Source organism: Sebastes umbrosus, chromosome 3 (genome assembly GCF_015220745.1).
Source record: "Sebastes umbrosus isolate fSebUmb1 chromosome 3, fSebUmb1.pri, whole genome shotgun sequence".
Taxonomy (NCBI): Eukaryota; Metazoa; Chordata; class Actinopteri; order Perciformes; family Sebastidae; genus Sebastes; species Sebastes umbrosus.
The window spans coordinates 11380726-11397262 of NC_051271.1; positions in this window are offsets into that span (position 1 = coordinate 11380726).

The window sequence follows — 16537 nt, forward strand, 5'->3', positions numbered from 1 at the left end:
CCCTCACAGTATTCATACCAGCCCATCTCCACCTGCTCCCAGTGGTGGGAAGTAACTAAGTACATTTACTCAAGTTCTGTACTTAAGTGCAATTTAGAAGTACTTGTACTTTACTTGAGTATTTCCATTTTCTACTACTCCACCACATCTCAGAGGGAAATATTGTACTTTTTACTCCACTACATTTATCTGACAGCTTTAGTTACTTTGCAGATTCAGATTATTAAAACAAAATATACATCAACTAATAAATTATAATATTGATTAAGCTGCCCAGCAGTAAAGTCTTCGGGATATGCCACACCATAACCAGCCGCAATATTAATGTGATGTAGACAGTAATGCATCAATAACTATAATGCATAATGAGTACTTTTACTTTTGATACTTTAAGTATAATTAAGTAAGATTTTGAATACAGGACTTTTACTTGTAACAGAGTCATTTTTAAAAAAAATTTTCTCCTGATTCGATACTATTACGATACTTGGGTGCCGATTCGATATGTATTACGATTTTGAAGTCCAAGACCATGGGAAAAAGTTGAATCGTACACTTTTAGAGACTTTTAATTTGAAAAATGATTAATTAATTAATTAAAATTAATACATTCAAATGTCTGTTTTTCAGCATGTATGTAGTCAGAGATGTCCTGAAGTCAAATATATCTGTTATTGTCAGGAATTATTAATTAAATTTTTTCCAGCAACCCAAAAATCAAAGAATAAAGACATTTCCTTCACAAATTAGTGGTATTTTCTTTTTAATTTATAAGGGACATGTAATGTTTTATACTTTTGGTGAATATAATCCAATCAATCTTATTTCCATATATGTGTTTTGTTTATTCAGTTCCCTTTGTTCACAACTTATTTTGAAAACCAGTCGTAGTGACACGTGTATACTTACACTAGCTTCGCCAAGTCCGTTGCTAGCTCTCCCGTCAGCTCCGTTCTCTTACAGCTCTATTAGTCAGCAATACGATAACGTTTCCTTTCCATGACAGAGTTAGCATGCAGCTTTAGCCATGATGTCTAGCTCTGCTTTTCCTATACGTTACTGTATGTGTAGTGTTTACCACTTTGGATTTAAAATGTGAGGGAGCAGGTCGTATTCACGCGGACCCTCCGCCGTTTTCTACTTTATTGTTTGGGCTCGCTGTGGCTGACTGCGGTTTGTCTTGGTTGACGGATACGGAACGGATATGACGTCACGTTTCTCAGACTGCAACAATAAAAGCGGTAACTTCTTTCTATGTCGGCATAGACTCAAATGAAGCAAATATATTGATTCTGACAAAAATTCAATTTCAAACTTGTAAAAAAAAAATCATGATACCTAGGTGAATCGATTTTTTTTCCAACCCTAAAGCCTCTACAGTCATAATGCCAGAAAAATAAAATCTCCATCATTACTTTAGTCTTATAAATCGATAGCACAAAAATAAGTTATCTAACTTTACCCACCACTTTCTGTGTAGACAGAACAAGTTAAAGTTGCGGTCTCGCTGGAAGAAAAAAAAATCTGCCTCTATTCAAAGTGCAACCTTCTTGTCAAATTCTATTCACAACTTCTCTAAACAAGCATCGCCACATGGTATTACAATAAAATCACCTCAGCATCCCGTATTAGAGCTGCTAGGAGTTATAATTCTTTAATACAAGTCACCTAAAGTCACTCAACAAACAAACACAACTCCCAGAAATTCAGCAAAGTGCTTTGAGTGCATCCTTGGGCAGAGACGCCTGTTGTTTAACTCCAACCATTCAGTGTTTTTGTCTCTCAAATTCCCTCACTTCAAGGCCAATCGAGTGCATGGCAGGCAGACAAGGAGGCAGCAGGCTTCCTCCGTGAATGGTTTTTATAGCTGACATCCAGTAAATGGTGGCCCTACAACCTCACACACACACACACACATGCACACACACTCACACACAAATTCATCTGCGCACTTGGACGGACACTTGGGGCTGACATTTCAAACTGTCAGGGAGAATGCTGTCAAACTGTGCATTGTCGTGGGACATGACTGTGTGTGTGTGGCTGTGTTTCTTTGTGTGTGTGTGTGTGTGTGTGTGCGTGTGCTAACTTGCGCATGTGTTTTGTAGGAGTGTGTCAATGTGTGTGTATGTGTGAAGTTGATATAGTGCTTGCTTTCAATTGCCTGGGGCAAATTCATATAATAATGATGATTTATTTCTTTATATAGATATATCTTCCCTTCACATACACACACTTTGCACAGATTACACGCCAAAACAGACACGCGTAGACTCCTCCCATTGGCTGCTCTCCCCACCATCCCACCCACACACCCCTCCCCTCCAAACACACACACTTATCGAATTAAATAAAGTCAGCGTTTTGCGGCCAGTCGGTTGCAGGGAAATAAAACACCATGTCATTTAGTGCTGATGGGATAGAGCTTCTATAAATAGTCATTTCCTGCTTGGCTTTAATTAAGTGGCGCTACTGTCAGCTGTCACAGAACACAATTATCAAGCAGACCCATTTAGCAAACTAACCCCTTCGCTGTGTCTCTGTCGGTTTATCCCTCTGTCAGTCTGTCACTCCGCTCTGTGTGCTGTCTGCTTTAATGCCCATCTTTCTATCCCCATTATCCCCATTCCACTGCTTCTGTGCTTTTCTGTCTTTTCGCCGGTCAGCCCCGGCTAAGAGTGTGTACCTTGTTTTATTTCTCTTTATACTCTCCTCCACAGCGAGCCTTTTCTCTGCTTACTATTTGCACTATTCCCTCTCTCCCGTCTTTCTCTTCTAATCTGCTGCAAGTTTTCTTCTCTGACAGCTTGTTTCATCTTCCTCCCTCTGTACTGGCATCTGCCCTGCGCTCTTGCTTTTTAAGGTTTATCTTTTTTGTTTTGTTTTTTCAGGTTCACATGCAGTATTCCCTTCACAAAAACTCCCTGTTTGTGTGCACATGTGTGTACATTTGACCGTGAGACTTTGCGTGGGGTGTGTGTGCATGTATGTGTGTGATAACGCCGCGGCTGTGTTTACTTAAAAGGTCTGGTGCAGTTCTGATTGGAGCTACACTCTCTGTCTCCATCTGAAGGCTCTGAAGCATGTTATTCCCCTAGGTACAGAAAGTTAGAGAGAACGAGGGAGGGCAAGGAAGGAGGGAAAGAGTGGTGGAAGAGAGGCGAGGATGTGTGTGTGTTTGCGTGTGTATGTGTGTGTGTGTGTGTGTGTGAAGGGGGGTAAAGAAGACATAGAGAGATAGAGAGAGAGAGAGAGCAAGGCCTGGAGATGGAGATGGCGAGAGAGTAGTAGGATAGAGAGAGGCAGAGAGAAGGACACTGCAAGGACAGTGCAGAGGAAAGAGAGGGGAGTAGGAGGAGGGAAATGCACTCAGGGACACACAACAGGGAGAAACACACACACACACATGCACACACACATTCACAAACTCGGTGTACATATCTCCGGCCACACATAACCGCCCACATGGCTGGATTTATGCCGGGCTCTCACATATATCGATAGACAATCAGTCTCTATCGCAAACATTCCCGGGACACACACAAGCTCTCGTTTCCGCTGACACACTAACACCAATACACAATTAATCTCTCTCACACACACACACACACACACTGAAAATACAGACACAAAGGAATATTCTGTATGAGGCAAAGACCGTTTTTATGGTTGGACGATTTTGAAAAAGATTTTTTTAATGCCAGAATCGATATAATTGCTTCATTTGAGTCTATGCCGACATAGAAAGAAGTTACCGCTTTTATTGTTGCAGTCTGAGAAACGTGACGTCATATCCGTTCCGTATCCTCCAACCAAAACAAACCGCAGCTGGCCGCAACGAGGAAGCACAAAACGGCGGAGGGTCGACCTGAACCCTCACATTTTAAATCTAAAGTGGTAAACACTACATATACAGTAAAGTATGGAAACACTTTGGGTTTCACATGGACGAGGAAAACGTTATCGTATTGCGGCAATGCGCGATCAAGCCAGCCCCCACTCGCATCTCCGTGGTCAAATCATTGACGCTACAACTGTAGAGCACCCATATACTGACATTAAGGTTAAATGCATTTAAACGGCTCCCGATGGAGCTGACCATGGATGTATAAAGAGAAAGGAGCTGACGGAGAAAGCTAGCGACGGACTTGGCGAAGTTAGCGGACGTATACACATACGACTACGTCCGGTTTTTCAAAATAAGGTGTTAACAAAGGGAACTGTATATACAAAATACATATATGGAAATAAGATTGACTGGATTATATTCACCAGAAGTATAAAACATAACATGTCTCTTTTAAATTATATGTAAAATACCACAAATTTGGATGGAAATCTTTTCTTTCTTTGATTTTTGGGGCTGCTGGAAAAATGTAATTTTTACTGTATTAATTTAGATATTTTCCAAAGTAAAAGTCCCTAGAAGTGTATGATTCAACTTTTTCCCATGGTCTAGTGTTAAAAAAGTTAACAAAAATCGCAATAAATCGTTGCAACACTTTAAAATCGCAATACATATCGAATCGGCACCCAAGTATCGTGATAGTATCAAATCCATGGATTGGTGTATCGTGCCATCCGTTATATATGGTATGTATTTTACACACAGTGTTGGGGTTTCACACACAGAGACACACACACACACTCTGGGGAGGTGAAGCCTAAAGTGAACCATGGTTTGTCACATCTGAAGCGTCAACGGATTTATCACCCGGGAAGTGTGCAAGAGGACTAGCAACAACAGTTTCTCCCAGAGAGGAAGGACATCAGATATACACAAACACACACTCTCACAGTCAGACACACGTATAAAATTGTGCAACATCTTTTAACTTAAGATGGTTTTCTCTCTCTCTCCCTCTTTCACATACACACACACACGCACACACACACACACACACTAAGATGAGAAAGTCCAATTATCGGCTGGCATTCCTCTCTCAGGGTAATTTAATGCATTGGGTGAGAGCTTCTCATTTATGTTTGGTAATTACACTCTCTCTGCTTTACACTCCCTTTAATAAGCTCTAACTTCACTGCATAAACCGTTAGATTACATACACGCGCACGCACGCACACACGCACACCCACATGTATCGACACACACACACACACCCACCTCCGCATGCAGATGAACATTTAAAGGCATATCATCATGTCTGGGAATTACACTTGCATTTTTGTGATACATAAAGGCGTGAATGCGGAGTGAACGCACACATGCACACGTGTGCACACGCATGCACAACCTCCCTCCGCCCTCGAGCATCACCGCTCCCTCTAACTGCCGACCTCGCGTCATTTTCCTTCACATTATCATTCATTACATTATTGCACTTGTTTTGGTGCGTGGCTGTTTTTCCCCTCTATAATTCATTTCTTCGTCTGAATTTTCATCAGGGATTATGTTTTGCGTTATGGAAATGCCTGTGATTACTATTCATTATGTGGTTTCATGATTCTGAGTCTTTTAAATTTATGTGTGCGTTTGTGTTTATGTGTGTGTGTGAGCGTTATCTGAATGTGTATGCGGAACCTCTTTAACTCGGAAGGTTTAAACAGACGCAAAAGTTGTGTGTGTGCGCATGTGTGAGTGTTTCTGCAAGTGTGTGTGTGTGCGTGTGTCACTGTCTGCTTGCATATTTCTTCAACTTGAGAAGTCGTGACTCTCCATCAGTGACAGAGAGGCAGAGTGTGTGCTGAGACTGTCGATGGAGCATCTGAGAGACCAAATTATAGCTGTGTCATCTGCTTCAGTTCCCGTTTGAGAAACCCACTGCATAATCATCCAACTCTTTCCACTTTCTGATGAAAATATAAACATAAAATTGGTCTCTAGTGACTTGTATTTCCTAAACATTAATGTTGCATAGCCAGACCTTTCTCCACAGCGCTGTGTCAGCGCTACAGAAAGGTCTAGCTCCTCAAATTATCGTTCTGCTATAAGGATGGCTTGTTTGTATTTCCTTTAAACCAATCACAATCGTCTCGGGCGGTGTTAAGCACAGGATGCAGCGACGGTGCCCTTGCAAAATAGAGATAGTGCAGATAATGGAATGGGAGGAGAATGCCGCCTGAAATAGATGGCCAATGGCAGAATTATACCCTCAGTCAGCATCCGGTGAGTCAGACTACCTAAACAGTAATAACTCAAACTTAAGAAAAAAGAAAATCAGATTACATAAAACAGCAATGATTCCAACAAAGAGGTTTTTTATAGGACAACAGCATGCTTTTGTTTAGGGATGTACCATTACTGGATCAGATATCAGGCCGATACTGACTCAAATAGCTGGATCGGGTATCGGTGACAATGGAACCAATCCAATATGTTTATATACTATCTACATTATATACTGGAATTTTAATTCCTGTTTAAGTTTTTACCAGTTTGTTGCTGCTTTAAAAAGGTTTACACTTAAATTGTAATTCCTGTTAAATTTGAAGATTTGGTGTACGATTTATTATAATTTTAATAATAAATAGCAATTAATTTAATTTATATTAGGGCTGTCAACATTAACGAGATATTAACACATTAAAGAAAATTTGTTTTAATGACACTAATTTCTTTAACGCATTAACGCAATCAATATTTCGGAGGTTGTAGCGGGCTCAGTTTTAAAGCTAGAGTGAAGATACTGGTATCATATGAAACTCTAAAAACTTAAGGAATCCATTAACCATGTCATACTAGCATGTCGCAAAGGAAGCTAAATATCGTTCCAAACTTAAGCTACATTTTGGCGAGGAAAAACTGTCATGGCCATTTTCAAAGGGGTGTCATGACTTCTGACCTCAAGATATGTGATTGAAAATGGGTTCTATGGGTACCCACAAGTCTCCCCTTTACAGACATAACCACTCTATGATAATCACATCAAACAGATAAAAAAAATGTGTGATTAATTTGTGATTAATCTCGATGAATAATGGACAATCATGCGATTAATCACGATTAAATATTTTAATCGATTGACAGCCCCTAATTTATATCCATGTGTTTATTTGTTACAATTTGTTTTACAAAGTTAGGAAAGCAATGTTAAAGTCAATCCTGATGTCGATCCTAATGATAGAATGATCCCAGTCTCTTCTACACAGTGAGGCATACAGCCTATTGATTAAACACTGGTATCGCCTCGGTACTCGGTATTGGCCGATAGCCAAAGCCCAGGTATCTCTATCGGTATCGGGACTGAAAAGGTCGGATCTCTACTTTTGTCATATTGGCTGTGTTTGCTTTTAATATCCCAAAACACCGCTCAGCAGGCTGTCAGTTTAGAGATATTTAATTATAATTTCTTTTTTCACTCCAGCACTGCTCTTGGCTTCTCTCTATCTCAGAGGACACCTCCATTCAAGTATCAGCCTGAAATGAAAAAGACTGAACACATATCCTAAATGGAGAACTTTATTCCGATAAAAAAAAGCAGCAACAATATCAAGACATCCATAACCATTTATTAAAGCAGGGTAATCTAAGTCTCAGGTATCCAAGCGGATGCCTAATATTTCCCAAACACATGTATTTTTAACAAATTGTCAACAACCTCTCAAAAATCGTCTTCTGCCTCTGGCATATTGGGCATTAGTTCAGTCTGAGCTCAATAACTTGCTGCCTTCACGCTCACACAACAGCATCAGTAAATCAGCAATGACTGACTTCTAACTATGTTTGTAAAATATATCCCTGTGTCGGTAATTGTGGCTTCCTGCTGTCCAGAAGGGATGTGAGTAAAGACTTTATCATCCACCAGTCCAGGTTTAAATGCTTAATGACATGTATTACCATAAAAGTGAGGATGGGAGAATTCATAGCAGATCTCATCAGACCGGTTTGTTAATTTTAATGATGTATCCGGATGTGCTTGTTTACAGGATCAGTCAAACACATGTATTACTAGACATAAAGAATAAACTTTAAATGGTAGAGCATCCTTCCTCCGGCAAGATTTGAAGATAGCTGTGATTTAAATATAACGTAAAATTGCAAATGCGTTCAAACGCAACATGGAAATTAAAGTCAACATGAATGAATGAACAGCTTGAGTAGCAAATACTCCAATGCATACAATCAGGATATCAGCAATCTGACAGTTTATATAGGATAGTTTGTCTTTTATTGCTTGAGATCCACCTTTGTTCATAGGCAGCACTGCTCTGTCAATACAAGTAAAATATTTCCGGAGCTCTGACGCCTTCAGATGTTCCACCTCCCGCTGGAAGTAAACACACACTTTGAAAATCATGGCTAAATATTCAAAACAAAACTGTCACCGAATATACAGTCAATGCAGCTAATAAGGTGGAAAAGTTCAAAAGTAAAATAGCAGTTGTTCTATCTGAGAGAGCTTCAGACAGACAGAGTTTTAAAAAAGGGAAGGCAAGAGCGACAACAAAGCATAACTTAATCTGCCATCAATTGACAATGTCCCAGTGCCCAGACCCCATTAGCTGCTGCATGTATACTGTCTGCTGAAGTCTGCCGGAGACAGAGAGTTGATTTTCATGCAAATCCTCCCTTCTCTTGTAGCGTCTGCATCTGGTATACCCCACTTCTGATTGACAAAATGATGGAGTTTTTATGCTTTGTCAAGCAAAACGTTTAGCTGAAACGTTGTAGATGCACGCTACACTACACTGCCTTTGCAGATAATTGCTTTTGATATTGTTTGGAGATGAAATAAAGTGAAATGTGGAAGGAAGTCGTGTGTTAAGCTAACTGCTTCTCTGGTCATGGGAAATCCACAGGATTTTTTTTTTTTTAGGAAAGAGGAAGAGCAAACTAGGAAATGGGATTAACATTAACTGTGTCTAGAATAGGGATGTGACAATGAGGATAATAAACTTAAAAAGATGACGGTCAATATGTGTAGCGCCCTTACGTTGATCTGGGCCGTGCACACGTCATCCACACGGGTATTTACTCATTAACGTTATGGTTCCCTTATAGCATTGGGTTTAAATCCAAAATATTGCCTAATAGGCGCTTTTGCTTTTCGCTTTGACATCTAGGGATGTCACGGTACCAGAAATCTAGTAGTCGATACCAATACCAGTGAATTTCCACGATTCTCAATACCAAATTCGACACCACGGTAAAAAAAACACAACAACAATAAATCCCCTGTAATTCAACACGCACTCTTTTATTAAAAACATTTGAACATTACAAAAAACAGAGGCATGTAGCCTTTAAGTAATAAATAAGAAGAATTGACTATTTTGTTCATTTTGGCGTATCAGCTGCATGTTATCAGTTGATAGTCAGACGACGGACACACACATACTGACCGTGAATGCATCTGGTCCGTCAGCTCAGAGTAGTAGGAGCAGGAGGCAGAGGATTTGTTGTCAAAGCGAAAAGCAAACGCACCTATTTGGCAATATTTCACATTTAATCCCAATGCTATAAGGGAACCGCTCCATAACATTAATGAGGTAATCGCCGCAAGGTGGATCGAGCCGTCACAAGGTAGACCCCTGCAGCGGAGCTTCGCAGCAAAAGCGCTACCGGAGAGGCTAGACACACCGCCACCCGTGATAAAGATCAGAGTCAGCGCTCTGCACATATTGACTGTAATCTTTTCTTGTAAAATGTCCGGTGTAATCGGTAACATCGGTGTTGTCACAAGTTTATTAACCGGTGGGAACATTTTCCTCACTGTCACATCCCTACCAACGACCATTACAGGCATCGTATGGTACCTTCGGAACTGTAGAAAAAAAGTACCGTCAATTTTTTTTAAATTTTGGCATCGACTTGGTACCGAAGTATCGGTTCTCATGACATCCCTATTGACACCAAATCCTCCACCATCGTCTTGTCTGTCAACTCTCTCTCTTCTTATGTGTGAATTCTTTCACTTTCAGTTTGTAGTGTCCATCGTCCAACTACGTATTGATAACACAGCGCTGATACGCGAAAATTAACTAAATGGGTTTTATTTTTGTAAGAAAAAGAAAGCTATATGACGGTGAGTACATAATGTAATTGGTGGGTGCCCGACCATCATGTAACACCGCTGACACCGACCACAGTGGCAAGTCTAATCCAAAATTAACCTTTACTCTGGGAAGACCCGTGTAAATTGATAACATCAACTTTTGACCTATTTTGTGTTTTTAAAAAAGGCAAGCTCAACAAAGGCCATATATATTAAATGGACTGATGCTGTATGTTTACATGTTTACCAACTGCAATGTATTTTTTTTTCAAGGACAAGTGCTTCAATGGCAGCTATAGACCTCAGAGTCTCACATTCTCCTCCACATTCATTCAGCTATTCACATAACCATTCCCCTAGATTGCCCATTCACACAATATGTCCATCAAATACTCTATTCAAGCATACACTCCATCCAAATACATAATCCATCCATTCATCCACCCATCCATCCATCCATCCATCCATCCATCGTGGGCCATAACAGCTTGTAATGTCCTTCTGCTCGAACTAATTATAGGCTTTTAATACTGGGAGTAAAAGACAACCTATTTTAGCTCCTTTAGAATGTGCCAGCATAGACAAAAAAAAAACACTCACACACACACACCTATCCATATTTGGCACTCCGTGACGCAAGGAATCACCTGACTGGATTTGGATAATACAATAATTTACCTCCCGCGAATCTAGCCTTGGCATCATGCCTTTCTCCATCTTTCCTCCGTCCAACGCTCATTCCTCTTATCTGTAATCGCTATATTTATCTTTATACTGTTTTCACAAGTGTTTCCTGTTTTTTTCTGCCCTTTAACTCATCCACTCCCTCCCTTTTTGCATCCACAGACACACAACCCACCTCGGCTCTTTTCATGGTAACCCAATCCTTTAATTTTTGAATCTTTATTAATTATTGACATGTTATTCATGAACAGCTATGTCAAAATGAAGGTATGAAATTTAACTCTCTTAATGTGATGGGGTTTTAGCCTGCCAAAAGCCGCAAATGGACTCACACACACACACACGTCTATAAATGCCTCTGCACACATATCCGCACACACAAGCACTTGTGTGCACAGTGTCTAAACGTGTGCTCCTGTGGGAGAGGGTGGCTAATTCTGTTTAATAGCATGGCTACCCTTCATCTTCCCACTGGGATCCTGGTATTCAATTACCACCAGTTTATACCTCTCGCTCTTCTGCTACTTATTGCCACTAGCGCTGACAAACTAATAGAGCATCTTATTACAGTATTTCGTAATGCGGTGTGTGCAGTTTTTCTTATAACCGAGTATGAGAAAGTGAAGTGTTTTCAGAACTCTGCGCATAAATGTTTTTTTTCCTCTGCTGCATGTCATTGCTCTCAGAAATGAATTTGTAATGCAACAAAATCAAAAACTTGTCCATGGGAAGGACTTTTGACTGGAAACAAATTTGAGCCATGTTCAGGTTGACATGGTTGAGTGGAGTGCTGTTCAGCTGAAAAATACATACAGACAGGTACCGTGCAGAAGTGGAACTTATTAGTTCCAACTGTGGGCTGTGCTGTTTCACTTCTCCAGTTTGACTTCAGGTTCCTCTCTCTCTCTCTCTCTCCCCCGTCTCCCCCTCTCCCTCTCCTTCTCCACCTCTTGGGAATTGTATCTTGATAAATATCAAACACACACACACACACACACACTTGTAGCTCCATACACAGAAACTGCAATGTACAAACAAGCGAGCTGGCATCCTCTTGACTGTTTTCAGTTTCAAGAGTCCAAGTGGCCTTTCACGTCCCCACTCTGAAGACTCTCAAAGGTCTGTATGAAGAGCGAGAGCGAGATACTAGTGTGACTGCTCAGTACATGAGGAAGTAATAATACGTCCTGCAGTCCAATTGGAATTCAGTTAATGAAGGAAAATAGACGTTATTTGCAAACATGCCCCGTGATCGTGCAATTTAAAATCTGTCAACACTTGATAATGAACAGCCAACACCTGTAAAAGCACTCCACTTTAAATAGCTGTGCAACTGTCATGTACACCTGTAATTCTTCAAATCCAATCTCTAGCTAGGTGATATAATTTATATATATTTATTACACGGCTTTGTTGAATTCTCAGTTCTGATTGGTCAATCACAGCGTTCTACGGTCTGCTATGTATAACAGACTGTTGCTATGGGCACAGTTCTGATGTCGGTCTCTGGAGGACCGTTTTTGTGTCAAATGATTGATTTCTTAAGTAAGTAGCCGTGTAATAAGCGGGATAATATACATCCACCGCCCTTTAGGGGTTTATTTCACAACAATGACCGGATTGCTGTACATTATCCCTTACATAATGCAATCAAATGACACTGTAAATAAGACGTAAGGCAATAAGCATAAGACAATACCACATTTATTTATTCTTTTTATGCCATTTTGTATTTCGGGTCGTCCCATTCTTGTGAACACTTGTGATCTGAGGAACGCCTTGAGAGAAGTTCTTCAAATTTGGCACAAACATCCACTTTGAATCAAGGATGAACTGATTAGATTTTGGTGGTCAAAGGTCAAGGCCACTGTGACCTTACGTCCATCCAATTCTTGTGATATCTCAAGAAGGCCATGGGCAAATTTCTTAAAATTTGGCACAAATGTTCACTTGGAATCAAGGATGAACTGATCAGATTTTGGTGGTCAAAGGTCGCTGTGACCTCACAAAACCCGTTTTTGGCCATAACTCAGGAATTCATATGCTTGATATGGTAATTTCATAGACATGTCTAACAGGAAAGAATGATGAAGCGAAGACATATTGGACAGACATGGATGCTAACTGCAACTTTACCGATTGGCTGAGGCATACAACCACTTAGGTCAATTGATGGCACATGAGCCAACTCCATCCGCTGATAAAGACCGTGACATGCGGTTGGGTGACAAGCGGACCTTAAGTTAAGATTATTTTGTCTAAGTACCATTTCCAAGAATTAGTGACTTTTGAGATCCTTGAACTGTTCCATCTGATCAGCAAACTTATTACAATTTCTCCTATGAAGTTTGTTCCAAAATTCCAGGCAATCCATCCAATAGTTGTTCAAACATTTTACTGAGAATCACATGGTGGCGCTAGAGGAAAAATCAGGGTATCATTAAAGTTATTAGGATTATATTTTTAAGAAACCACGAACATTAGTTCAAAATTTCATGACAATAGAGTGCACATGTTGCGAAATTTAGCTTGATAAGTGAAAATGTTGACCTACTGATGGCGCTAGCGGAAAGTCAGGGGATCAAAAATTAAGTAGGATTCATCCTCTGGGGACCATGAATATCTGTACAAATATATACAGCAATCCATCACATAGATATTTTGGTCCGAACCGACCAACATCTCCATCACTAGATGCAGATGCAGCGCTAGCATGGCTACACATTCTCTAAAAAAACATTACATATGTAGGATTGTTTTGGCTCTGAGCTGAAATAAAACTCCCCTTACATCGAGTCTTGCTTCAGAGACGGTCTCTTGCATCTTTCTGCTGTAATAATTCTTGATTTTTCTATAGGGCTTATCAGTGTATAAACACTTAAACTATACTTATCATTTCACCCTCTCTTGGCTTTTTTCACAATGCTTGCAAACGGTGGAAAATTGCTTCCCCCGAGAAACCAAGACTGCAGAAACACACATTGCCCACACAGTAAAACTGCAATAAAGAGAGAAAATACAAAGCATTAGAAATACCTGTTTTTCTCCATGAAATAGACTGGCAAAGTAATTCCAACTGAAAGGTACTGCTCCATACTATTGATTAAATCCACTTCAACCCTAAGTGAAAAGGCAAATGGGGACGAGAGAAACTGAGAAAATAAAAGTAAAAGGTAGATACAGACCCCTTAAACACTGTGTAGCTATATTGAAGATAATGCATATGAAGAATTAATGTACATATTATTTATAGACAGAAATAAGTAAGCTTTTTTTGTGTTTTTATGTATAATTTGGCTTCTTCTCTAGTGTACTGAATACATTAAGTGTTTCATATTGCTAGATAGGCAGAAAAAACAAATAAGCAGCAGCATAAAACCCTTGTGTTAATTATGTTTAATCTTTTGAATGTCGCTATTACTGTGCAGTATATGCGTAAATCTACCTCCGCAGCAAAAACTGGCCACTTGGGAGAGCATAAATACTTGAATTACAATCCGTCCCGGTATTTGAATTAGCATTTAACTGTCCAGGCACAAGTTCAACCCTTTATTTCCTAGATTAGAAAGGTTTTAACATACAGAGTTCACTCAAAGTGTATTCCACTGCAGGGCACCCAGGTGCTCCGTTCTACTTCCTGCGGAGCCATAATTACAAACACAGAGGCAATTGAATCCATGCAGGGAGGTGTGTGTGTGTGTGAGAGTGAGTGTATTTTTTTTTGCCTCATATCACATTTTTGCTTCATATTTGTGTGTTGGTTGTTTCATTTTCATTCCATTGAATCCATGCATGAATGGTTCTGCAGATATGTACTATGTGAGTGAGTGAGTGAGTGAGTGATAAAGAGAGGCAGGCAGGCTGAGAAGTAGGAGGTTAGTGATGGTAATACTGTAAAGGCAGAAATAATAAGGGTGGGGAAATTCAATTCACATAAGAATTGAAATTCTTATCTTGTAAGATTCTGAATCAATACACACATTTCAAAAATTGATTATTATACTCTAATAACGTTAAGGTTTCTCCTCATTAAATTTACAATGACGACAGAAACAGAAAAGGCGAATCTCTGCAGATCCAGACAGTACAGGCTGCCTGCTGTCTATGATGGTGTACAGGAGATAAAATCAATTCAATCAGCCAGATTTTCAACGAAGGCAAGTGTCTGGACTCATTTTGGATTTAATTATCTCCCAAGAAATCTGGAGCTTGGCATGATTCATGAAACATGCAGACTTTAGCGGGTGCTATTGTCAAGGTTTTTATTGCATTGCACTGTGCATGAATGCAGCAAGGACTGTTAGTTATTTATGAGAGGGGTGTGGGGGGGTTTGTTTGGACACAGGAAATGAACAAGTGCAAAGTTTTGTTGACCCGCCCCTCTACCTCGACCTCCTACGTGGACTTTGTTGCTCTATTATTGACCTTATGTGGCCCGATGCTAGCTCAACTAACTTACTGTGTGTTGCAGTAGCTGTTTCTATGGTGACTATCTTCAAGAACGTGATGCCAATGCTGTGTTCAAACTACGGGTGACAAAAACAAAACGGTCAGGATGACCAGCTACATTGCCGGTGAGTTGCCGTTGAAGTGTTTTATCAAGCGCTCGTTGACGTACAGTAGTTATGTTGAGTCATGTCAAGACAATTTTATTCGTATAGCCCAATATCACAAATTGGCCTCGGGGGGCTTTACAATCTGTGCAGGATACGGCACCCTCTGTTCTTTTACAGTACGACCCTCTCATTAGATAAAGAAAAACTTAATCCAAAAAAACTTTTAACTGGGGAAAAAAATGGAAGAAACCTCAGGAAGAGCAACAGAGGAGGGCTCTCTCTTCCAGGATGGACAGACGTGCAATGACGTGTGAATAACAACATAATGAAAAATACAACATAGACAGTCCATAATACTAAATAAAAATGATACATATAATGTGAAACATATATGAAGAGCTGGATCTAGGAGATGTCAAGCAGCTTCCAGGCGTCGCCAAGCAAAATGACCTCCTCACCACCATGGACCATGTTGTTAAATAGCACTGGGAACAGAGTGAAACAAAAACATATGACTGTTTGACGCTTCATCATTTGAGCATTGAAAAAGTTGAAACCAGCTTCATTTTATTTGTAGTGCACCTCGAGTGTTGGGCGTCAGTTTGTAGCTTCATGTCACCGGCTTCCAATGACAAAATGACTTATTGCGGTGTCGCCTGTAGTGGGAACACAGCATAACTTATCCGTTTGATGATGCAGGTTATTAAGTCTTTTTTTGCATTCTTCACATACACACATCTTTTCACCCGATTTTGTCCTTTCAAGTACACTGTGCTGATAATATAATCCCGGTGCTGTGTGGATGGAGAACTGATCTAATCCGTGCCGTAGCTGTCAGTGTTTGTCAGACTTGCTGTAGAAGAAAGTCTAAGAGAAATAAGGATGCAATATCTAATATTAAAGATTGATGAATAATTCACTTCCTATCCAGCAATGGATTGAAGACTGGACCACTGGAGGGGACAGTGCAGATGTTCTCACAGAATCATTGTCTGGTACTTCAAAATGAATGCTTCTGAGAAAGGTGTGCTTGCCTTGACAGTTGAGCAGTGTGTGCACAGCACCTTGGAGAGACAGAGAGAGAGAGAGAGATGGCAGTGGAGGTAGCATGAGAGAAAGAGGTGAGGTCAATCCTATTCATATAAAGCCAGACCTGTGGTGTTGTGCCAAGGTAGTCAAGTAGTTAAATCCTCAGCCTCTGGATCCACACATGGAACTGTACTTGCTAAACACCGAGTGTCCTCCTTAATTCTCCTCCCCCCGTCCTTTCAAGCCATCAGAATAAGTAACACGTGCTGTATTGCAGGTAAGGACACTGCTTACCAAAATAAAAAAACGGGCCAT